The following is a 24,932-nucleotide window of genomic DNA, read 5'->3' as shown; positions in this document are numbered from 1 at the left end:
ACATGTTAGGGATGGAAATCACTTTAGCTCACCAATGAACTTGAGGCCTATCGGCTGCCCCCAGACTGGTTTAGCAAGTCTACAAGGATGGTTATACTGAGGTGTGACCATGTGACCATATAGCTTGCAACCACATACTCCATAATCCAGTGACAGTGGCTGTTTCTCCAAAAAGATTCCCCCCCTTCCCTAGCCTGACCATTTTCATTACCTTTCAAATAACCTCAATGCAAGGTACTGGTTACCTAAGGTATTACCTCAGGTATAAATGAAATAACTAATTTCCATTTATCACTAATTTACCAGACTGTCCCTTATGACTACAAAGTACTTTCACTTCTACCTACTGGAATCTGTAGCTGCCTTCAAGATTTAGATTAAGAAGTTATGCCTAGTGGTGCACACTGGAAGGTGAGGCAGAGTGAGCTCAAGAGTTATGAGTTAGATTAGGGTTACAGCTAATTAGAACTCTGCATTAAGTTCAGCCTCAAAATGATGAGCTATAAAGAGTGGGGAGCCATAAGGCTGCCTAAGGAGTTGCAAAATGGGCCAGGACGGAAAAGAAACAGGTAAAATCTCCTATACTAATCAGTGGTGAGATTGGGCCCATTAGTGGCTACTGCACCTCCATACTCAGAGGAGATAGGGAGACCCAGGTCCCCATATGCACTCTTCCCCCACAAAAAGAGCTGAAATACCACCTCAGTAGGTCTGCTATTATAAACACAATCCAAGAGAAACAAGTGGGAACAATAAGTCCTGTACATGACACTTTATATGTACTTCTTTTGATCACTTAGGGGCCAAGTATAACTTAACAGCAAATGTGGCATCTGAAGTTCCCATCAACACCATCTCTGAGCTGACTTACTAAATCCCAACCCGTATTTATAGTGGAAAGGTTGGGGGGGAGTTCCTAGAGGGAACCCAGCCATAGTCATCTCCAAGGAGATACTATTCAAGTCTTAGCCTCACAGGAGTAATCAAAGTAGAGGGTGTGTGTGTGTGTGTGTGTGTGTGTGTGTGTGTGTGTGTGTGTTTGTTTTGAGGCAAAGGGAAACATTCTTTTTTTATTATAACTATAATTATCATTATTATTTCAAATCTCAAGATCCGGGTGTCCTCACAACAATGGCTCTGATGAGAGGAGACGACCCACAGAGGTAGAAGTCGGCTTTATATAACCCTGAAGGTTCAATTCCCCCTCCCTCACAGCTGTCCATTAACTTGGTTCACAATCTCACAGACTCTAATATAGGACAAAGGACATAGTATATATCTCTACATTTCTTAAGTTAGTTGAGATAATGTTAAAGAAGCAATAAAAAATATGCAGTTAGGAAGATAATTTACAATTGATTTGGAAGGTCTTAGGGATTGAACAGACAATGCTGGGAACTGGAAGACATCTGAATAAGATCCTGTCAAAGGGAGATAAGGGGAGTAGATAAGGAACCTTTTAAGGGTTTTCTGGAGCCAGATTAAAGGGAAACATTCTTAATACCACTGTACCTCTTGGGCTTCCACTGTTGTTTTTCACATTAACATAAAGAACTCACAGTGACACTATTAACTTTAAAAAAATTTATTTAAATTTATTGTGAATCCACCAGATCCAAATGGGCTTGGAAACGTTAGACAGGCTCTTCTTTAACAACATGAACCTTCTGGTGTTGTCTCATAAAAGCTTCTTCTCCTCTAAAGTCTGGAACAGGCCATGGTCAAATTTAGAGACAGTGCCAATAAACTTCAAGTAAACCTTCCCCAGGGTATGACATTTAGTCTATACAACAGAAATGTTCATAGTGTGTGGATGAGCTTCTTGGTCCCAACAATACAGTCTTTCATCATGATAAATTCATTGGTCACTGCACCATAGTGGACAAATCCACCTAGGGGTTCAATGTTTTTGTCAGACAGATGCTGATCAGTGAACATGTTCCCATTTTTGATCTGGTAGCCCTGGCCAATCTTATATATTTTTTTCTTAATCTCGGTGCAATGATGCTAGTCGTTCTGACCAATATGGGCCACAAAGAATGCCACACAAGTAAGGTGCCAACTTCTGAAATCCGCAACCTTATGGAAGCTTTGGTGGGTTTTGGGGGGGCAGTTTCTTAATATGCCAGTAGTTGGTGACACCTTTATAATTCTTGCCCTTGGTCACTTCAATGACATCAATCATCTATCTACCAAAATACAGACACCTACTCATTTTTCCAGGCCCAGTCCAGTTTCTCAGCCATTCACCTGAAACTCCATCATATGAGACTTCTTCTGCCTCAGAGGGAGCAGGCAGCACATCTGTGTATAGATGATGACTAGGATAAGCTGGAAGTATTTTTTTCATGCTGTCAAAATATTTCTCCACCTGTTTCTTGCCATCATTATCCTGCCATTTCTTGTAGTCCTTGGTAAAGGCCTTCTTCTTCAACTTCTGCAGTTTTTTTTTAAATAGTATTTTTTCCCTCCAATTACATGTCAAGACAATGTGTAGCATTCCTTTTTACAAGATTTTGAGTTCCAAATTTTTCTCTCTCCCTTCCCTTCCCTCTTCCTAAAATGGTGGGCAATTTGATATTGGTTATACATGTGCTATCATGTAAAACATATTTCCATATTAGTCATAGCTTTGAAAGAAGTAACAGATCAAAAGGAAAAAGAAACCATGAAAAAGAATAAAGTAAGTGAAAAAAATATTCTTTAATCTGCATTCAAATTCCATCAGTTCTTTATCTGGATGTAGGTAGCATTTTTTCTTCATGAATTCTTTGTACTTGTCTTGGATCATTAGGCTGCTGAGAAGAGCTGAGTCATTCATAGTTGATCATCACACAGTGTTGCTGATACTGTGTACAATGTTTTCCTGATTCTATTGCTTTCACTTTGCAACAGTTTGTACAAATCTTTCCAGGTTTTTCTGAAATCTGCCTCTTCATTTTTATTACACAGTAACATTCCATTACATTCATGTACCCACAGCTTATTCAGCCATTCCCCAATTAATGGGCATCCTCTCAATTTTGAATATTTTGCCACCACCATTTATAGCAGGGCTGCTATAAATATTTTTGCACATATAGGTCCTTTTCCTTTTTTATGATCTCCGTGGAATACAGACCTAGTAGTGGTATTGCTGGATCAAAGTGTATGCACAGTTTGACTGCTCTTTGGGCTAGTTCCAAACAAATTGCTCTCCAGAATGCCTGGATCAGTTCATAACCCTATCAACAATGCATTAGTGTCCCAATTTTCCCATGTCATCTCCAACATTCATCATTTTCCTTTTCTGTCACATTAGCCAGTGTGAAATAGTACATTAGAGTTGTTTTTAATTCATGCTTCTCTAATCAAAAGTGATTTAGAGTACTTCTTCATATAACTATAGATAGCTTTGATATCCTTATCTGAAATCTGCCTATTCATATACTTTGGCCATATATCAATTGGGGAATGGCTTCTATTCTTACAAATTTGGCTCAGTTCTTTTTTTAACTTTTTTTTTTTTTTGGTGAGGCAATTGGGGTTAAGTGACTTGCCCAGGGTCACACAGCTAGGAAATATCAAGTGACTGAGGCTGGATTTGAACTCAAGTCTTCCTGACTCTTGGCTCTATCCACTGTGCCACCTAGCTGCCCCTCAGTTCTTTATGTATTTGAGAAATGAGGCCTTTATCAGAGACCCTTGCTATAAAAATTGTTTCCCAGCTTTCTGCTTTCCTTCTGATCTTAACTGCATTGGTTTTCTTTGTGCAAAAGGTTTTTTTTTAATATAATAGAATTAAAATGACTTATTTTACATTTTGTAACGCTCTCTGGCTCTTGTTTGATCATGAACCTGTAACTCACTTAACTTCTTCATTAAGAATATAGGCGTTGGTTGTTTGTCTGCTGTACCGCATTGGGGCTCAGGATCTTCTGCTGCCTTGCTGAGGTAGGGCTTGCTGGGACACTTCCTGTCCTGGACTGTGTTCCCCATTTATCCAAAGGAGACAGACATTTCTTGCTAATCTTCCAAGTTTCTTGGGCTAAAAGAATGTTTTACTCCATCTTTTTTGCTGGTTCTACTGTTCCAGGATTTGTTTGGGGGCACTATTTTATGTTTTTTCGGCGGTGAATATGCAAGAATTACAGTGATTTACTGCTTACTCTGCCATCTTGGCTCCCAGAATGAACCACTTGGTACATTATTCATTGTCCATGGTATCTTTTAGCAAGATGTAGTTTCCTTTCTTGTCTCATTTAATTAGGTCTATTTTTGCTTTTGCTTCATCTAAGATCAAGACTGCTACCCCTGCTTTTTTTTTTAAACTTCAGCAGAAGCATAATAGATCCTGTGCCAGTCCCTTACCTCTACACTCAGTTTCTCTTTCTCTGTGTGTGTGTGTGTGTGTGTCTCTCTCTCTCTCTCTGTCTCTCTCTCTCCCTCTGTGCGTGTCTGCTTCAAGTGTGTTTCTTGTAAGCAACATACTATAGATTTCTGGTTTTCAAGCCATTCTGCTATCTACTTCGATTTTATGGGAGCATTCATCCCATTCACATTAAGAGTTATGATTACTGTATATTTCCCTCCATCCTATTTTTCCTCCTGTTTGTCCTCTCTCTCCTTTCATCCATTCTCTTTTCAATAGTGCATTGCATCTGTCTATCCCCTCCTCAGATCTGCCTTCTCTTCTGTCAGTGACTTCTATCCCTTTACTTAATCTGTTCTCCTCCTACTTTCCTGTTGGGTAAGATAGATTTCTATATTGAACTGATTTTGTATATTATTCCTTCTTTGAGCCAATAAGGATGAGAGTAAGGTTCAAGCCATGTCTACTGTCCACCCTCGCAACATTCCCTCCATTGTAATGTTTTTCACACCTCTTCATGTAGAATAATTTATTCCATTTTGCCTCTTCCTTCTTTCTGCACCCAGTGTATTTCTCTTTCTCATCTGTTAATTTTTTAAATGTCATTCCCTCAAATTCACCATATACCCATATCCTTTGTCTAAGTATATTCCTTCTAGCTGTGCTGTTGGTGTACAATTTTTAAGAATTACAAGTATCATCTCCCCATGCAGGGATGTAAACAGTTCAGCTCCATTGAATCCTTTATGCTTTCTTTTCCCTTTTTTGCTTTTTAAACTTCTCTTGGGTCTTGATATTGGAGATCAATTTTTTTGTTCAATTCCAGTCTTCTTATGAAAGCTTGAAATACTTCTATTTCATTGAACGACCATTCCCTCCCCCTTCAAATATTATACTTAATTTCACTGAATAGGTGATTTTTGGTTGCGGTCTCAGTTACTTTGCTTTCCAAAATTTCATGCTCCATGACCTCTGATCCTTTAATGTTGCAGCTGCTAAGTCCTATGTAATCCTGCTTGTGGCTCCCCAATATTTGAATTGTTACTTTTGAGCCACTTGCTGTATTTTTTCCTTGACCTGACAGTTGTGTAATTCGTCTACAATGTTCCTTGGAGTTTTTCTTTTGGAATGTCTTTCCTTGGGTGATTGGTGGATTTTTTTCAATGCCTATTTTCTAGTTCCAAGATATCAGGGTATTTTTCCTTGAAAATATCTTAAAAGATGCTGTTTCAAGGCCCTCCTTTTGATAACGACTTTTAAGTACTCCAATGATTCTGACATTGTCTCTCCTGGATCTATTTTCCAGGCCAATTGTTTTTCCCATGAGGTATTTCACATTTCCTTCTATTTTTTTCATTCTCTTGAATTTGTTTATTTTTTATTTTTTGGTGTCTGATAGAGTCATTAGCTTCCACTTGTCCACTTCTAATCTTTAAGAAGACATTTTACTCAGTTAGTTTTTGTCCTTCCTGTTCCATTGGGCCAATTGTACTTTTTAAGCAGCTGTTTTCTTTTTCTAAGCTGTTGACTCTTTTTTTTTCACAATTCTCTTCATCAATCTCATTTTTTCCCCCAATTTTTCTTCTACCTCTCTTGTATGATTTTTAAACTCCTTTCTGAGTTCTTCCAGGAGTTCTTTCTGGGCTCGAGACGACCTTCCATTTTTATTTGGGGTTTTGCCATAGGTGTTTTGACATTGTTATCCTCTTCTGAGTTTGTGTCTTAACCTTGTGTCACCATAATAATTTTCAATGGTCAATTTTTTTTGGCCCTTTTCCTTTCTTTTCAACTTGAGCTCTGCTTCCAGGTTGAAAAGGGCACTGTCCCAGGCTTCTTGTGCCAGGGACTACAGGCCTTGGCTGTTTACCTAGTGCTACAATGATGTTGTCCTTAGACTCACTGGAGATCCTCATGTTCGGTGTGGTATTGAAAGGTAAGGTGGGGGTGACTGGCATTGCTGGAGGCCATAAGAGTCTGGCAGCTTACTTGGTGCTAAGCTGGGGTCTTAGTGGTGGTGTCTGGTGTGTGCAGAGGTCAGTGGAGTGTTACTGCATTTCCCTAGGGCTACACTGAAGTACTGTGGTGGTCTGGCCACTGGCAATGGCCTCTTTGCCCAGGGCATTGCTGAAGAATGTGGCAGTTCTCAGAGCTGGAGTCTGCCTGTTCCCCTGACTATGTTGAGGGACATGGGGCAGTGGGGTGGTCCTGGTGTTGGTGTTTGTAAGCTGTACCACATTGAGGTTCAGGATCTTCTGCTGCCTTGCTGAGGTAGGGCTTGCTGGGACACTTCCTGTCCTGGACTGTGTTCCCCATTTATCTAAAGGAGACAGACATTTCTTGCTAATCTTCCAAGTTTCTTGGGCTAAAAGAATGTTTTACTCCATCTTTTTTGCTGGTTCTACTGTTCCAGGATTTGTTTGGGGGCACTATTTTAGGTTTTTTCGGCGGTGAATATGTAAGAATTACAGTGATTTACTGCTTACTCTGCCATCGTGGCTCCCAGAAATTTTTGCCAGTTCTTATAGAATGTCCTCCTATACTTTTCTTTGGTGCATTCAGCAATGATGCACAGGCCTTGCACATAGCCCACAATTTCTACAAAGACCACTGGAGAGGGATGTGTATCTATTCTGTTAGCCACTTTGACTACTACCTTTTTGTTCACCTTTGAATAAGTCCTGTCCATGTCCTGAATGATGTGGGTTGCTTTATAGCTCAGAAAGGCTGTGAGGTATATGGGCTTGGGGGGGGGGTCATCTTTCGGGAAACTCTTCACCTTCCCTCAGTATGTGGTGCTTTGCTTCTGAGGCAGGAAGCCTGAAGTCACACTATTGGGAATAAGGAATTTGTGGTGAGACATCCTAAATGCTGTGACTTCTATCAATGCAAGCTGAGTAACATTTACTAAACAAATCAAAGCAAAAATAATCAAAACACAACACACTCAATAAAGGCAAAAATAAGAATAATCAAAACATAACATTCCACTCATAAACCTGTGTCAAATTCACTCAATTTGAATGTTGTCTGTGAGTGAGAGTAAGACACATTTATAGAAACTGATCCATGAGTCACACGAGGAGGGAAATTTGCCTGGTGTGACTCACAAGTTTAGTACAGGCCTGAGTGCTGGTGATCTTTTTGAGAAAATCCTATACAACCCACCAACTGCCACTCTTCTGATCCTCTCTGTTCTCATGCTGAGCAAGAATTCTAGTGTTCTTGTGCCACAAAAGCAGTATTAAGGTCTTTTAATAACCTTGCAATATTATACTAGTGCAGCAAAACAGCCGTTCTCTTAAACCAGCAATTTACAAAGTTACTTAGAACTGTTCTCTTCTTCTGAAACTATATAGGCCAGTAAAAGGTAACTTAGGGAAGCCACTGGTGAAGTTCCCCTACTCTCAAGCTATCGCTACCAGTTGGGAAATGCAGCCTTTCTCTAGGACAGAGATGGGGAACCTGAAGCCTGGAGGCTACATGTGGCCCTCGAGGTCCTCAAGTGCAACCCTTTGACTGAAACCAAACTTCAAAAAACAAATGCAAATGAACAAATCCTTTTATTAATTAATAACAAATATTATTATTTGTTCTGCAGGTTCCACCCCTGACCTAAGCTATTTGAATTGCAGAAAATTCCATTTTCTCTTTTCAATTTTGAAACATTACTGATAGGTAAACAGCTCACGGGTAAGTAGACTCATAACCTGTCTTTCCCTTTCTGTTTCTCCTGCATAAACTTCATAGGAAGTAAAGGGCAACACTGCTCAACCAATGCAGAAAAGTACCTAGGGCACAGCAATTAAGCTGTTTTACCCACGGTCAAATGGCCAGGATACATCCAGGGGTCAAACTGGAACTTAGGGGTTCTTGGTTCAAAGGCAAACTCTATCCACTAAGCCATGCTGCCAGAACACAATGTATATTGTTGGACTGAAGCAGATCTGGAAAGGGGCCACATAGGACTAACAGTAAATTTTGTAATTTGGTTACATAAGTTACCATCATTAGTGCCCAACACATAAATGCTGAATCTCTCCATAATTAACAGAAACAGTCTGTAGCCAGCATGATGTTTGACACCTTTTTCAGCTTGAGACAAATTAGTAGATCTCGAGCTCATATGCCTTTGAGAATGCACAGACAACTCACTGTCATGAACACAGGATAATAGTAGAAGAGACCACAGAGGAAATCTAATCTAACACTAGTATCTTCAATAAGAGGAAATTGAGGCCTAGGGAAATTAAGTGACTAGCCCAATGTTAAAGAGGTGGGAAATGGTATAGTCAGGATTCAAACCCAGATACTCTGATAGTAAAACCAGGGTTCATTCCAGTGTATAACATGTATATCCAGTCTAAACACTTAATGATAACTCTTTTCCCTTATATGAAACAACTAAATTAAAAACTGCTATATAATATACTAGTGTTTCAAAAAATCCAGGAAGAAAAATATAATTATCAAAAATCAGGGCAGCATTTTTCATTGGCTATATAAATAAATATGCATCCACCAACTAGCACAAATTATAATTAGAGGTAGGTCAGGACAAAGTAAAATATTTGTAGAGCCAAGAAAAATATCCAATTGTAAGAGTAAATAATAAAATTTAGTAGTTCTTTGCTGGCAAACATTCTAAGAAATGATATAAATTCTACATGAAGAATTTCAAACCTAATGTCACACAAATATGAAAAAGAGCTCATTACATTCACTTCTGCCATAAAATGACATTTCTTAATTAGTATAAAATTATTTCCATTGTGTTCTTGTTATTGTGAATTATTTTGGCATTATCTTTAAAAATGTTAATTGTGTTAAATGATTTTTTACAAATATCTTATCTACAAGTATTTCAAATACAAAACAAATGTCATAAAAATAGTTCCTACAATTAGATGGAAGAACACATGATAGGAAAGAAGCTTCTCTAAGAGAATATTACTAGCTGTTTTTTAAAAGAAGAATACACATTCCATGACAGTAACTTAAAATTTTTGTTAAAATTTATTTCTGAATGGTTATTACCAAGTGAATTAAAAGATTTGATTGTACTTCCCTTGAAACCCAATTTTCTACCTTGGAGAATCTTGGAACCAAATGCTTTACTTTTTCTTCCCCCTTCCATTACTTCTTAACCACACACACACACACACACACACACACACACACACACAGTCAGGGCCTGCCCTTTATCACTCCTTTGTTTCTATTAATGGTGCATACATTCTCCCAATTGCCCAGGCTTTTAAACTTCGGAATATTCCAAGAAATTTCATCTATCTCTGCTTCTCTCCTTCCATTTCCACTGCTACATCCCTAGCTCAGGTCACCATTATCTATCATCTGAGCAGATTCCTAATTGTTCTCTTCTACAGCCAGTCTTTACTCCTCTAATACATCTTTAGAAATCCTTTGCCAAGTTAAGCTTCTTAATGCATAATTCTTTTCAAATCGTTCTTCCAGTCAACCACATCCAACATCTACCCAATGTCTAAAAATTAAAGTCGATATTGTCTTACTAGTTGATATCAAAACATTAATGTTTGTCTTTTGGGTTTGGTAGTTCAACGATTTTTGAAACCCTCTAACTATATTATCATCTAATAAAGGTTCCTCCACCTTATCCTCAAAAGTAACTTGCAAGAGTATGAAATGATTCTCTAAAATCTAGACAAACCACACTTGTACTCCTCTGATGTACCAGACTAATAATCATTTTTTTAAAAGGAAATTAGTCTGACTGGTATATAAATCAGTATTAAGCCCCTTAGTTTACAGTTTATGGATTCTGTAATTTTCTCTTTGTGTTATACTTTGAGCTTCATCATTTATAATACATAATGCAGCCATGCCAAGGATTCCCTGCCTTGATGGTTGATGTTGGGAAGCATTCATTCAGCAGACATTTGTGCAACTACTGTGCACAAACCAAAGGCTGAGGGGCTGTTTTTACAAATATGAGTTTTACATAATATGCTGACCTATGAAGTTAAAAAATCAGGCAAACATTAAATGGGAATATTTATTGATGGATGCTATATTAGTTTTTACATTAAAGACAGTGAAGAGTTAACTGTCTTTGGAATAGAGTTGAAAAAATATAATTCTAGACATGGCTATATTGAAAGGTTCTTGAGGTTTTTTTTTTTTTTAGAGAAAGAACACTTTATATTGTTTTGTTTTACTGGTTTTTCCCCCCAGATCCATGTAAATTTTACTTTGGACAAAGCAAGGAGGGGCATCTCTCAAGTTCACTGTAGTTTCAGAACACTGACTAGTACATGCATAATATTTTTAAGCGAATGACTGAACCCTCTTTATATTCTCTAGATTAACTTACAATAGGTCAAGCCATAATTTCGGGGGTGGCAATTAAAGGCATGAATGCTTCAAAAGAAGACCCTTTTAACAGAAGATGAATTTTCTCAGCATATAGTATATTACGATGCAACCAGAGAGAGAAAAATTTTCATTTCCCATCACTAAAGACATATTATGAATAATGCTGGAGAATAAACACAGCCATTGTTTCATAGGTTGTCTCAGAAATATTCTTCCACTGAGGAAAATAAAAATTTTATGAAATTTTGAGATAGAAAATATACACACACAAATATACATAGAGCCTACTGGGAAAATAAGAAACTAAAGAATAAAAAATAGAGACTCCCTACAGTAAGGTATATATGTATTAATTAGGTTTCCTCTATGATATTCCATGGCTCTTATGATAAAGAAATAGTTATGCATCTATCTGAAGATCTTTTTTGGGGGGGTAGGAAGACTCTAGGAGGTTCTATAGCATTTTAGGAGTGGGATGAGGATAGGGGACAGAGGAAGGAGATACTTCACACCTAATATATTTTAGCCAAGACAAATTTACTCTCCTCACAGTGATATCGACTAGCTCATTTCAGCCAGTATACTACAGCCTACTCATATATTAACTCAGTTTCAGCAAAGAAAAGTTACCAGGCCAGAAGCTGAAGCAATATGTGTCAAAGAGATTGAATTCCACTTTCATATTAGTACTGAAGAAGACAGTGCACGATTATTGCTTGGAGCATGTGGTTGTTTAGGGGATAATGCCCGCACCTTAACATTGGGCAGTAATGGAAAATGTCTATCTCATTCTCATGCCTTTCGAGACAGTCACCTGTGATATGTCTTGTTTTCCTGCCAGGTCATTTCTCACTTCAAACTTCTTAAATACCACCTGTCCAAGTGGAGAATCTATTTTAAAAATGATAACATTATGGTATGTTCTTTGCTAAATACCTCAATACAGTATAGGCTTTCCAAATCATATGGGAGCCTCCACTCACATTGAAATATTATGCACTGTTTGGGACACAGAGGCAGCTCTGTTTGGTTGCTCTGCATGCATGCAAGCACACAGATTCATTCTTTGTCTGTTATTCAGACACAATGACAATGATTGCTATTTTAAAGGCTTATAATTATACTTTGTTTTCTCAAAGAATGTTCACACTTCTAGAAGAATTTCTACATGTCCGATCAATTCCTGATCTTCAATCAAAAGATTAAAAACTTTAATTCTCATATATTCTCCTTTCTGTATCAGATGCAATACGCACACACTGTGTGATCTCAAATATTGTATCACGTACTGACCTGGTTTCAAGATCTGGCCAGGTTAGCTCAGAAGAACTTTTTTTCTGTTGAAACAGACCTAGTTATTTTGAAAGACCAAATGATGAATAGGTTCCAAAATTAATAAAGAGATGAAAGGATGTAGGTAAGGGATGCTGACTAACTTCAACACAAACTAAGAGCATACTTAAAAATTAAGAGATGGTGGTTTTTGAAAGGTATTATGTTCCATCCATCCTTTTACCAGCATTCATGATTAGCTAAATTATCTCATCTCCTTTACTTAAAAAAGAACTTACACTGCTGATATCATAAAAAGCTGATAATCACTTTTGTCCTATTATGGCTTTTAGTGCACACACATCTCAGAGGATGGTAAACTGTACTGACTACTTCTAACTTGGGGAAGGAAAGGGAACAACCTAATCACAGGTTAGTAAAACACTTGAAACATACTAATTATACAGATTTATGCAAACCCTGCCTTAATTTCTCTTCCAGAAATGAGTCTAATTAATTCAAACCTTAACCTGGATCAAATTAACTTTCTGCCTCCTTTGCTTCTATTCATGAGCTATTGAACAGAGTTTGAGTTAATCTGGAAACAATGTTGACTGGGTAGACTACTATTTTGTTATCCAATCTAAACTTGGCCCTAATTAGAGCAAGGCAATACTTCCTATTCCTCCCTACTTGATTACCCCATTCTCTACCATGACCATTCTAGACCTTCTCTTCTTTCAGGCTTCATCTAAAGAAATAAGCAATTAGCTGACAGCTCTGTGTTCTCTTTTACTCACACCATCCATGTGACATTGTTCTCCACTATCTCCAACTTTATTCCAGTCTCTGAAGAAATAGTTCTTCTCCTTCAAAAGACTATATTCTCTCTACAGGTACTCTTGATCCTGTTTCCTCCTGTCTTCTCCAACACAGTGTGCCTCTACTCCCACAATATCCCTTATTCTAGTTGCTTTACTGCCACTTTTATAACATTATAAGAAAAACATGCAAGCCTCATCAGGTCCTGCCATCTCTGTTAGCTGCTGTTTGAGCTCCTATGTTTCTTCTGTCCTTTGAACCTCTAGTGATGCTCAGTATCATGAAAGGTATAAATTAGTCAAAGAACATTTGTTAAGGATCTACTATGTGCTAAGTACTGAGGATACAGGGCTAAGTGCTGAGGACCTTACTTTCTAAGGAGGGACATGATACACAAACACATATATACAAAGCAAGCTATGTAAAAAATAAACAGGAAACAATTTTTTTTTAAATTTATTTATTTTTGGCTAGGCAATGGGGTTAAGTGACTTGCCCAGGGTCACACAGCTAGTAAGTGTTATGTGTCTGAGGCTGGATTTGAACTGGTCTTCCTGAATCCAGGGCTGGTGCTCTATCGACTGCACCACCTAGCTGCCCCAACAGGAAATAATTAACAGAGGGAAGGCACTGGAATTGAGAGGTCCTGGGGAAGGCATCGTGAAGAAAGTGGGATTTTACTTGGGATTGAAAGGAAGCCAGGAAGGTCAATAGTCAGAGCAGAGAAGGGAGAGTATTCCAGGCATGAGTAATAGAGGGAAAGGATATTTGGAGACAAGAGTTTTGAAGTATTATGTTCCTAGAATAGCCATGAGGCCAGTATCACCGAATCAAAAAAATGTCAAGGAGTAAGGTTTAAGAAGGCTGGAAAGGACATGGTGGGGTTAGGTTTTGGGGCTTTGAATACTACACAGAGCATTTTTCATTTGCTCTTGGAGGCAATAAGAAACCATTGGAGTTTACCGAGCAGAAGGACAGTGACAAGATCAGATCTATATTTTAGGAAAATCACCTTAGTGGCTGGATCCAAGATGAGTTGCAGTGGGAAGAGATTTGAAGGAGGCAGAAAGAACCGCCAGTGATAATTTAGGCATGAGGTGAGAAGGGAAGGCACTAGAGTGGTGGCAGTTTCAGAGGACAGAAGAGGGTATGTTTGAGAATGTTGCAAAAGTGAAATCAACAAGACTTGTCAACAGTTTGAATAAGGGGAATGGGGTAAGAGATAGTGAGCAGTCCAGGATGTCTCCTAGGTTGTGAATGTGAGGGACTGGGAGGATGTTGTTGCCCCCTATAGTAATAAGGAAGGTAGAAGAAAGGGAGGGTGTAGGGGGAAAGACAATGAATTTCATTTTGGATGTATTGAGTTTAAGATGTCTACGGGACATCCAGTTCACAATGTTGGAAATGTAGTTAGAGGTATGAGTTTGGATGTCAAGAGGTAGAAGGAAGCAGGAAAGGTGGTTTTAAGAATAATTAGCATTAAGATGGCAATTAAATCCCTGCGAGCTGATGAGATCACCAAATAAATTAGTATAAGAGGCAGAAGAGATGAAAGGCCAAGGTAGCAATCACAAGAATACTTATGGTTAGAAGTCATAATCTAACAGAGCATTTAGCAAAGGAGACAGAGAAGCCCTCAGATAGGTAGAAGAGTGGTATCCTAAAAAGGTAGAGAAAAGACAATATCAAGGAGGAGAAAGTGATCGATAGGGTCAACGTTTCAGAGAGGTGTAGGAGAATGAAGATTGAGAAAAGGCCATTTAATTTGGCAACCAAGCGGTTATTACTAACTCTGGAGAGAACCATTTGGTGTAATGATAAGATCAGAAGCCAAAATGTAATTGGATGAGAAGATAGTGATAGGAGAGAAGGTGGGGGTCACCTATTATACATAGCCTTTCTGAAGAACTTAGCCACAAAAGGCAGAAGAGATATAGGTCAATAGTGGGAATGGAATAATCAAATGAGGGTTTTTTTTTTAAAGCATAGAAGAGACATGGGCATATTTGTAGACAGTAGGAAGCATCAGGAGAGAGAAAGAGATTGAAAATGAGTAAAAGAGTGAAGATGATAGAGTGGGCAATCTATTGGAGATGGGATGGAATGATGGGAGTGACCCGAGGTTTGCCTAGGAGTAATCAGCAATATGATAAACAGTCTAGACTCCTTATTCAAGGGAGGAGGACTGTGTAGATATGAACTGGTTCATAAAGGAATCAAATGGTAAGAAGATAGTGTGGCTAGTTCAGAGGAGATGAGAGGTCAAGGGATTGAAAGTTATACTGTGTATGAAAAGTAGGGTTATTTAAGGGAAGGAAGATTGAGAGTGAAAAGCAAATTATGGTGGGATGAGGGGATTTCAGAATTCTTAAACATGGAGAAAGTTGAGGTGGAAGAGTAGTGCATGGGGGAGTGTGAGTAAGTTGAGAAACTGAGTGGGTAGGGTATTTGAGGGAGAATCAAGATGTATGTTGAAGTTCTCTAGTGTAAGGACAGGAGTTGGGGAGGAGAGGAACATTTTAAGCCAAATACTGAAGTCATTAAGGAAAGAAACGGAGTGATCTGGGAGGGTCTTGATAGGGTGGTAGACATGAATAGGATGAAACTCAAAGGAAGAGAGGTTACTGACTGAAGGAGGAAGGCAGTGAACCTCGAAGTGCCAATGGGGAACAAGGGATATTATCAGTTAGACTAGAATGAGTGAAGGTGCAGCCAGTAGTGGAAAGGGTGACCAGGGAGGTTGTATCATCAGGACGAAGTCAGGTTTCAGGAAGAACTAGTATATGAAAGGAGTGGGAGAGGAATATATAATTTGAATGAAGTTTATTGCCTGTGGAACAGGTATTCCAGAGTATGCAGTGGAAAGGTTGAGTGGAGTTAGGACAAAACTTTGCAGCAGGAGGATTGAAAGAGATGGGAATGAGGAATTGGATGATAAGGAGTGAAGAATGGAGTTTAGATGATAATCTACCTGAGTTCAGAGTCAATGGGATATGAAGGGTATGTCTAGGTTTAAGAATGTTCATCACTGGGGCAGCTAGGTGGTGCAGTAGATAGAGCACCAGCCCTGAAGTCAGGAGGACCGGAGTTCAAATCCGGCCTCGAACCAAACACTTGACACTTACTAGCTGTGTGACCCTGGGCAAGTGACTTAACCCCAACTGCCTTTAAAAAAAAGTGCTCATCACTAAGGGGAGAACTGAACTCCTCTACCCCCAATGCACAGGTATAGCAGGAGATAAAGAGTCCTGAAGTCAAAGGAAGGGTTGTTCTTCTTTGCAGTGGAATTTTTTCACATCCCATCAGAAGATTGGGCTGGTTACAAGTGGTAGCAGATGCCTTGTGCTGGTACATGTGGCTTTGGGGCAAATAGAAGACGTCTGGCCTGGCTCTGAGGAGACATTCCTCAGGGGACATGCTACACACAGCAGGGGATGGAAGGCTTAGGGGTCTAACACACCAGCAGTCTAAAGTCTTCTCACCTGAGGAGGCTTCTGTACCAACGAGGAGGGACTCCAAATGCTGTATCAACTGTAGTGAACCCAATACATTATATAAAGTCTCCTGGTGGAGGTCAAGATGGCAGAGTAAAAGCAATGACTTGCTTGAGTTCTCCCCCAAACCCCTACAAATACAGCTCTAAACAAATTGTAGAGTAGCAGAAACCACAAAAAGACAGAGTGAAACAAATTCCCAGCCCAAGACAACCTAAATGATTTATTGGAAAGGTCTACTGTGAGAGCTGGGAGAGGAGCACAGTTCAGCATGGGTGTGCAGTGAAAGAACAGGCCTCAGAGAACCTGGAGCAGGCCTCAGAAGACTGAATCATATGCAGTTGTGGCAGTTTCCAGACTTCTCAACCCACAAACACCAGAGACAACTTAGGTCAGTAGGAAAAGTCTATAATCAATGTGAGACAGAAGCTCAGTCCCACCCCCCAGGCCCAGCTGCTTCCAGAGCTCTCAGCCCACAGAATAAGGGGGAATCAAGTGGCTGATCAGAGGGGGATTTCAGGGATCTCTTAGCTGGTGCTGAGGCAAGATTCTCTTGCTTTTCCCATGCTTGGATCTGGGTCACAGTTCTGGGTGGTGGTCCTGGTGCGAGGAGGAGTGTTGGCTTGGTGGAGCTTGTAGTGGGTGGTGGTGGTGAAGAAGAAATCCTCCTCACAGTTCCAAGGCAGAAAAGAATGCTCGTGGTCACTCACAGACCAGAGCACAGGCCAGGAAAGGAGTAAACACCTCGCCCTTGATCTTATCATCTTAGAAGAACTGAAAATTTACAGGTCCCTAGGAGTATCTCTGAAAACAGCTGCACAAAACCTCTGAAGCTTGGGACAGTACATTCTCCACACTACAAGCAGACTCCTACATAACAAAGAGTTTATAACTCAAGTAATTGCCTGGGATCATGAGCAAATAGTGTAAAAAAAACTCAAAGACTATAGAATCTTTCTTTGGAGACAAAGAAGATCACAACATACAACTAGAAGAAGACAACAAAGTCAAAGCTCCTAAATCCAAAGCCTCCATGAAAAATATGAATTAGTCCCAGGCCATGGAACAGCCCAAAAAGGATTTTGAGAAGCAAGTAAGAGAAGAAGAGGAAAAATTGGGAAGAGAAATGAGAGTGATGCAAGAAAATCATGAAAAACAAGTCAACAGCTTGCTAAAGGAGACTCAAAAAATACTGAAGAAAATAACACCTTAAAAAACAGCCTATGGGCAGCTAGGTGGTGCAGTATATAGAGCACTAGCCATGAAGTCAAGAGGACCTGAGTTCAAATCCAGCCTCAAACCAGACACTTGACACTTACTAGCTGTGTGACCCTGGGCAAGTCACTTAACTGCAGTTACCTTAAAAAAAAAAAAAGGAAAAAAAATAACATAATCCAAATGGCAAAAGAGGTCCAAAAAGCCAAAGAGGAGAATGCCTTAAGAAGCAGAAACAGCCAAATGGAAAAGGAAGTCCAAAAGCTCAATGAAGAAAATAAGTCCTTAAAAATTAGAATGGAGCAAATGGAAGTGAATGATTTTATGAGAAATCAAGACATTATAAAACAAAACTAAAAGAATGAAAAAAAAGAGAAGACAATGTGAAACATCTCATTGGAAAAACAACTGACCTGGAAAATTGATCCAGGAGAGATAGCTCAAAAATTATTGGACTACCTGAAAGCTATGATCAAAAAAAGAGCCTAGACATCATCTTTCAAGAATTTATCAAGGAAAACTACCCTGATGTTCTAAAAGCAGAGGGTAAAATACAAATTGAAAGAACCCACCAAACACTTCCTGAAAGAGAACCCCCCCTAAAGGAAAACTATTAGGAATATTGTAGCCAAATTCCACAGGTGAAAAAGAAAATATTGCAAGCAGCCATAAAGAAACAATTCAAGTATTGTGGAAACACATTCAGGATAACACAAGATTTTTAGCAGCTTCTACATTAAGGGATACACACACACACACACACACACACACACACACACACACACACACACACACACATATACGTGTGTGTGTGTGTGTGTGTGTATGTGTGTGTGTGTGTGTGTGCACGCGCACGCGCAAATAAAGAAATCTCATCTTGGGGAATGTCTTATACTTGGGAAAGTATGATATTTAAACCAATACTATAAGCCTCTCCTTCATACTTGTGGCATCCTTCAAAATCTCATTGACCCATAAAACAGACATTTCAATAAATGTTTATCACTAAAAGAAAAAAGTCTCCTTAGTGAAATCACTAACGTGCAAAAGAAAATGGTCTCACCACGTATTGTGGTGAAAAATGAAGTGAAATAAAATAAAATTGTATTGACAATAACACAGAATTGAATGGAAATTCTATCAAATTAGCCCATTGATATACACATACTGTACAAGTGATTCAGATGAATGATGGCCTGGACCCAGAATGAAGGAGCAAGTTAAAATGGGAGTAGAAAATGACGGAGTACTTTTAATGATCTCAAACTACATATATTTGTAAAAATCACTACCTTAATGCTAACTTTCTCTCAACAATTCTATGGCATATAGAAGGAAATTTTAGATACAACATGTATGAAATAGGTGAGTAGAAACAAGTCCTTTAAATTCTTAGCCTCAGTTTCTTAATTTATACAATATGGATATTTATAATTACCTATCTCACAATGTTGTTTCTGACAACTCTATCATATAATACATGTGAAATATTGTTATTATTTATTACTAAGAGGCATGATAGTGTAATGAATACAATGCTAGGTTTAGGAAGACCAAGTTCTAATCCTGCCTGTGATATTTATTAGCTGAGTCTTTATAATTATATATTAAGATTATGATTCTTCTATTTCCAGCCCTGATATGCTCACAAATTTCTAAGCATTCAAATTGTTAGGGGATAGAGTAGAAGAAGGGAAGACAGTGCATATAATTCACCTAAAATTGGTTTAATTGAAACAAGTCATTAAGTGATTGAATTCAACCCTGTAAAGTCATTAACTGAATCCAACCTTCTGTTATTCTAAACTCACCGCCCCCAAAAAAGCAAACAAACCTGGTTCTTTGATCAAATTTAACTTTATGGGATGGGGATGAGGTGGAAGACAAGAATAAAACTGGTTTATGTATATAGGTATGAAAAAAGTTCCTATATCTAGGTACTTGGAAACCTAAAATGGCTACATTTTAAGCATAAGAAGGATGCAAAAGGAGCTATTCTCTCACATACATACACTTCTAAAAGAGCATGGTAATGCATTCTCCTCACCCACAGGAAGAAATATTAAATAAACCAATAGAAACTTTTTTTTTAAAAAAGAATAAAATAAACTTATGGCAGGGTTACCATGGGAACACAAGTTTTAGAATTACATGGTATGGGTGTTTATTCCTTAAATTCCTTATACATAACTTTTATATCTAAATTCTTTGTTTATTTTTATCTCAAGTCAAAAAAAAAGCAAAAAGTACTTTAGAAGAGATTCAGCATGGTAGCTGTCATGCTTACCAAAGTGGTCTAAAAGGAGGAAATGATAAAACAGAAAATAAAATACAACACAATTTAATTCCTTCATATTTTGCATAGATTTTTCATAGAGTTTTCATTATTAAATATCTACTGAGAACCAAAGCTATGATCTGTCTTCTTCATTGGGAGTATGTATTTCTCTGAGAAATAAATGCTGCGAGTGAGAAGTAATACACAGTAGTAGCTCCAGAGGCCAACCAAAGGCCAGAATCCCCTGTATACAACAGAAATGAAAAGGAAGGCAGTTCATATATTGGGTTTGTTGCTTAGAGATCCATATGTAATTTAAAATCTTGTCAGTCATCATTTTGGGCCGTGCAATGATAGGACAGATAATTTAGTAGAAGTATATGCCGAAAATAAAGAAGTGATTTTCCTCCCATTAAATGAATGGACAGTACCCCGCATAATTGAAAGGTTAGACTAAAGCTAAAAGACAGGTAGAATCCCCTTTAAAAGATAATGTCTCATTCTACACAATGAAGTTATTTCTGTGTTTCTGGAGGTAGATCAAGTAACAATGCCTTGTGCATCAGGTAACAATAAAGTCTGTTAACGGAAAAAATGTTACACAAGAGGTGTAACAGATGACAGTGGTACTTCTAGCTTTAGGATTTGAACCAAAAGAAATTTGGGAGGGCTATTATTAAAACCAGAAATGAGAAGATAGAGCAGAAGCCAAATTAAAGCTATCGTCATCATCATCATCATCATCACCACCATCATCAAACATTTATTAAATGCCTACTGTGTGCCAGGGACCATTAGGAAGCATTAGGAACAAAACATGAAAAACAAAGACAGCCTCTGACTTCAGGGAGCTTATAGTCTAATAGAGAAAGGCAACATACAAAAGAAAGCTGAAAAGCAGGAGGGGGAGAAAGGTACCCCACACAGGAACATGGAGAAACCAAAGAAATACAAAACGAGCGCCGTTATAGAACTTAAAGTGGTGCCAAATTAGTGTAGCAGGGAGAGAACTGAAATGCCTGAGATACCCTGTTCTCTGTATGGATACACCCTGAAATCAGAGAAGCAGAGGGTCCTTGAAGTGAGGAGATACACAGTGACTTTACAAATTGCCCAGGGATTTGTTAAAGATTTCAAAATGAATTAGTACACTGATGTATATTCTGCCAATCTACTTTCTTTTTTTAAAATTTCCTCTTTTTTTAACTTTTCAGCTGATTAATACCAACAAAGAGTACAATAAAAGCAAAACAGGTGATCAAATATGAGACTGTGAATTCTCTTACATTTTCCCCCACTCTCACCACAGAAAGCTAGTTTTTAGTTTTGTTTTGTTTACTGGGATCATTCACATTTAAGATGGCAGTTCCAATATTGCTCTACTTTATCTGTGCCCTCTTTTTCAATTGAGATTGCTGGTTTTATTCATTTGATCTTATTTATCATTTATTGATGCTTCCCCCCCTTCTTCAATTTCAAGTATCATTAATACTACTCCCGCATTCTCCTGCAACACCTATGCTTCACCAACAAAACCAAAAACCAAAACCAAAACAAAAACACCCCCTCAAATTAGAAAAGCTGAGCAAAATTTAGCTGTATCTGAAAACGCATGGCCCATTTTGAACCTCAAGGCCACAGGTTCCCCACGTCTGTGAGCCTAGTTCATCAGCTCTGTGCAAGAATGTGAGAAGAGGAACAGTTAGGTGGTGCAGTAGATAGAGCTCTGGCCTTAGAGTCAGGAGGACCTGAGTTCAAATCCAGCCTCAGATACTTGACACTAGCTGTGTGACCTTGGGCAAGTCACTTAACCCTGATTGCCTCACCAAAAAGAAAAAAAAATATTCAAAGAAACATTCTTCACCAGTCTTTAGAAAACATGGTTGACTTTTACATTGATCATAGTGTTTAAGTCTTCCAAGGTTTTTTTTTAATTCTTACAATGTTGTAGACACTGCATAAATGGTTCTCCTACTTCTTCTCACTTCAATATTTATCAATTAATTCATAAAGTCCTTCTCCAACCCAGGATTCTCTAAAACAGTCCCTTCCACCTACTACATTCACAAAATATAATTTCTTTAGCAACTCCCCAGTTGAGAGGAACCCACATTAAATCCAGTTCTTTGCTATAAGAAAAAATGCTGCTATGAATACTTCTATAAATATGAGTCCTTTCCTGCTTTCTTTGTCCTCTTTGGGGTATAATCCTAGCAGGGTCAAAGGATATACCCTTGAGTACAGTTCCAAATTAATTTCCAAAAATTTTTATTCACTTTACAATTTCATTAATAATATATACAATCTAATCCAATAATCATTTATTAAACACCCACTATGTGCCAGGTAGTGTGCTAACCGTGTATGGCAAGGGGTAGAGTGGTAGAGAGAACAGGGATACCTGGTATGGGGCATCTTGTTCCTTGGAGTTGAAACAAGGCATGGCAGCAGATACCGATGTAATTGTATCTCGCACAGACCCTCAACCTTTTTCCTTCTTTGTCATCTTTCCAATCTGCTAGTTAGGAAGCAGAACCTCAGTACTGTGCTTGTATTCAGGAAAATTCTAGGTTTGAACCCAAACACTGAAACTGTATAGCTGTGTCAAGCTGGGCACATGACAATATCTCTGAGCCTCAGCTTTCTCATTTGTAAATATCTGTTATAACTACATGACTGGGAGGTAGCGAGGCTCAGATATGATAAGGCTTACTTAAGATAAAATATAAATGTCAGTCTTATTATAATTTATTGGGTGTCAACAGGCCCAAGGAAGAGAGAAAGAATAGAGGTGCTGCATATATTCATCTCTCAAAAGTACAAAGTTCAAGCTCGTTGAAGGAATAGGTAGGTAATAAAGTTTCCAGGCAAACATATTAGAAATCTTCTAGCTGACCTGATATAAAGGGGAAAGTGAAATGTTGTTCAATGTGGATTTTCTCATCACTGGATTAGGGGTAAAGAGATGAAAAAAACACGGAAGGGCTGCTATTTCTTACTGAAATACTTGGGAAGAAAAGCTTTTCTAGAAATTTAAAAATATATGTGGGAAATGCCAATGGTACCAGTTAGAAAGGATAATTCAAAGTAATCTTTGAAGAAAGAATATAAGAAATCTCCACAATGATTACCAAATTGAGTATCATCTTGCTAATATAATGGATGGATAATGAATTACATTTTAGGTAAGATCTAAAAGGAATCTCAGGTTATTTTTTTCACTCATAGAAAAAGGAGCATGGGAATATATCTTTGAAGTAAAAGAATATTAGCATAACGTTTATTTATTAAATGGTAAGAGAAAAAGCACAAAGTCAGGGAAAATCCTTCAAACTAAAACTTGTCCTTAACTTTACACTTCGAAAAGAATAACTCAATACTCTGAATCCGATTCCTGGTATTTCCATTTCAAAAATACAAGCCTCCTCCTTTAAGGTACATATTAGACATGAGAAACTTGTGGAATAGCAGTATATTATTTTAATGAAGCAGGAGTTATGCTTTCAAATACTTAAGCTGGAGTTTTGCCTTGAATCTTGGGTAAACCATCTGCAGGTGGCTATTTGTTTTAAAAAATACAAATAGAACTCCACTCAGAAATTTAACTTTAAAATATCTTTCCCAATTGCTGTCAAGAAAAAGCTCACATTTGGAGAAAAAAAATTCTGATATCAGATTAGAGAATTATGGAATTACATTTGGCATTATCACTAAAAGAGATATTTGTATTATTTGTTTGTGTAACAGAATAAACCAGGCAATGGAGCATTTGTATTAAAATTCTTTTAAAAAGTTCTCTGATAGGAGATATACTTGGATCTTTCTTCCCCAGTACCCCATACTTCACCACTTTAATTCATATTTGGCATTTTGTCCAGATATTTTAGAATCACCTCCCTGTGGAGGGAGGGACGGACAGTGTGTTACCTCTGAGAAAGACACAGAGGAAGGGGGAGATAAAGGGAAAAGAGGGAAAGGGGAGTGGGGGGGAGAAGACCATTAGAAAAAATGAACAGAAGAGGAGACAGAGGAAAGTGGAAAGAAGAATGTAAGGAGGAGAAAAAGAAGGGAAGAGAGGGAAAGGAAGGATATTAGCATAATTAAACAGGGAACTTAAAGCTCAAATTTCATCCAAATGTTCAGATAAGATGGAAATCTAAATGGACATCATTCAATGACATTTCTAGGACGTATCATTTGGAGTGACAGCTGAAGTTGCATAGGCTTTGCCTTTGGGAATATGGAGGGTATGAATATATCCCCATTGAAATCTCTTTCTCATTTAATGCATTAACCATGGTTCAATTTGAAACATTTCAGAACAGAATTGTGTCATTATGTTTTTATTAGACTATTCCATCTGGCTGTTTACGTTTGAGAGGGGGAAGGGGGAAACATAGAGGGTTACTCATTCCCATAGTCACTAATGATTATAAACATGAATAAAGAAAACAATATGCATCATATATTGTCTACATACCAGCTAGAACTAAGTAGCAGCTAACAATACCACAGTCAGTTAGTTAAGATACTTAAGTAAGTCAATCCTTTGAACAAATTATCTTGTCATTAAAGATCACTTGGGTTTCTCCAACTGATTTCTAATCATAACAATTACTCTTTCTTGATGTATAGCCTAAAAACATAGTTCTCATTTTTTTTAATCATTAAAACAAAATGAAAAAAATAGTAATAACAATTAGGTTTTCCTATGATCTAAGTAACCTTTTAGGCAACCTGCTTCTACTCTTATCCCCCACTCCACACACAAAGATATACACACACACAAAATCATACATATGAGGTATTAGGTAGGCTTTTTATGCAATTTCCTAGTATAGGTCCTTATCTTCGGATCACTAGAGCCGAACAGAAAATACAAGACAGGATAATTGTGAACATGTGGTTTTGGGATGGACTGGGGGATGGTTGGATAGATGAAAAGGAAGCAGAATGTCAAGGTAAGTAAGAGAAATGTCAGTAAAGAAGTAAAGCTGTCTGTACTAGTAAGAGCTGTGTGGCTACAGGTTTCTAATTTTTTAAGTTTTCTTCAAAGTAGGGGTTCCTCTCCTGAGAGCCATAAGCTATTTTTCATAAAATTCTGATAACTGTATTTCTTTGTAATAATAATAATAATCCTTGATATTTT

General features: G+C 38.0%; 1 protein-coding gene and 1 pseudogene across 8 annotated transcripts in view; both read right to left on the bottom strand.

Moving 5' to 3' along the window:
• The window catches only part of PTPRK (protein tyrosine phosphatase receptor type K), a 745,494-nt gene that overhangs the window by 267,311 nt on the left and 453,251 nt on the right, over positions 1 to 24,932 (bottom strand). The gene's annotated exons all lie outside the window — the stretch shown is intronic.
• Positions 1,652 to 2,657, bottom strand: LOC110208934 (large ribosomal subunit protein uL3 pseudogene; annotated as a pseudogene).

The sequence above is a fragment of the Phascolarctos cinereus genome, unplaced genomic scaffold (genome assembly GCF_003287225.1).
Source record: "Phascolarctos cinereus isolate Bilbo 61053 unplaced genomic scaffold, phaCin_HiC Scaffold_5;HRSCAF=322, whole genome shotgun sequence".
Lineage (NCBI taxonomy): Eukaryota > Metazoa > Chordata > Mammalia > Diprotodontia > Phascolarctidae > Phascolarctos > Phascolarctos cinereus.
Note: the sequence above shows the minus strand (reverse complement) of the source record. Positions and strands in the feature narration are given on the sequence as shown.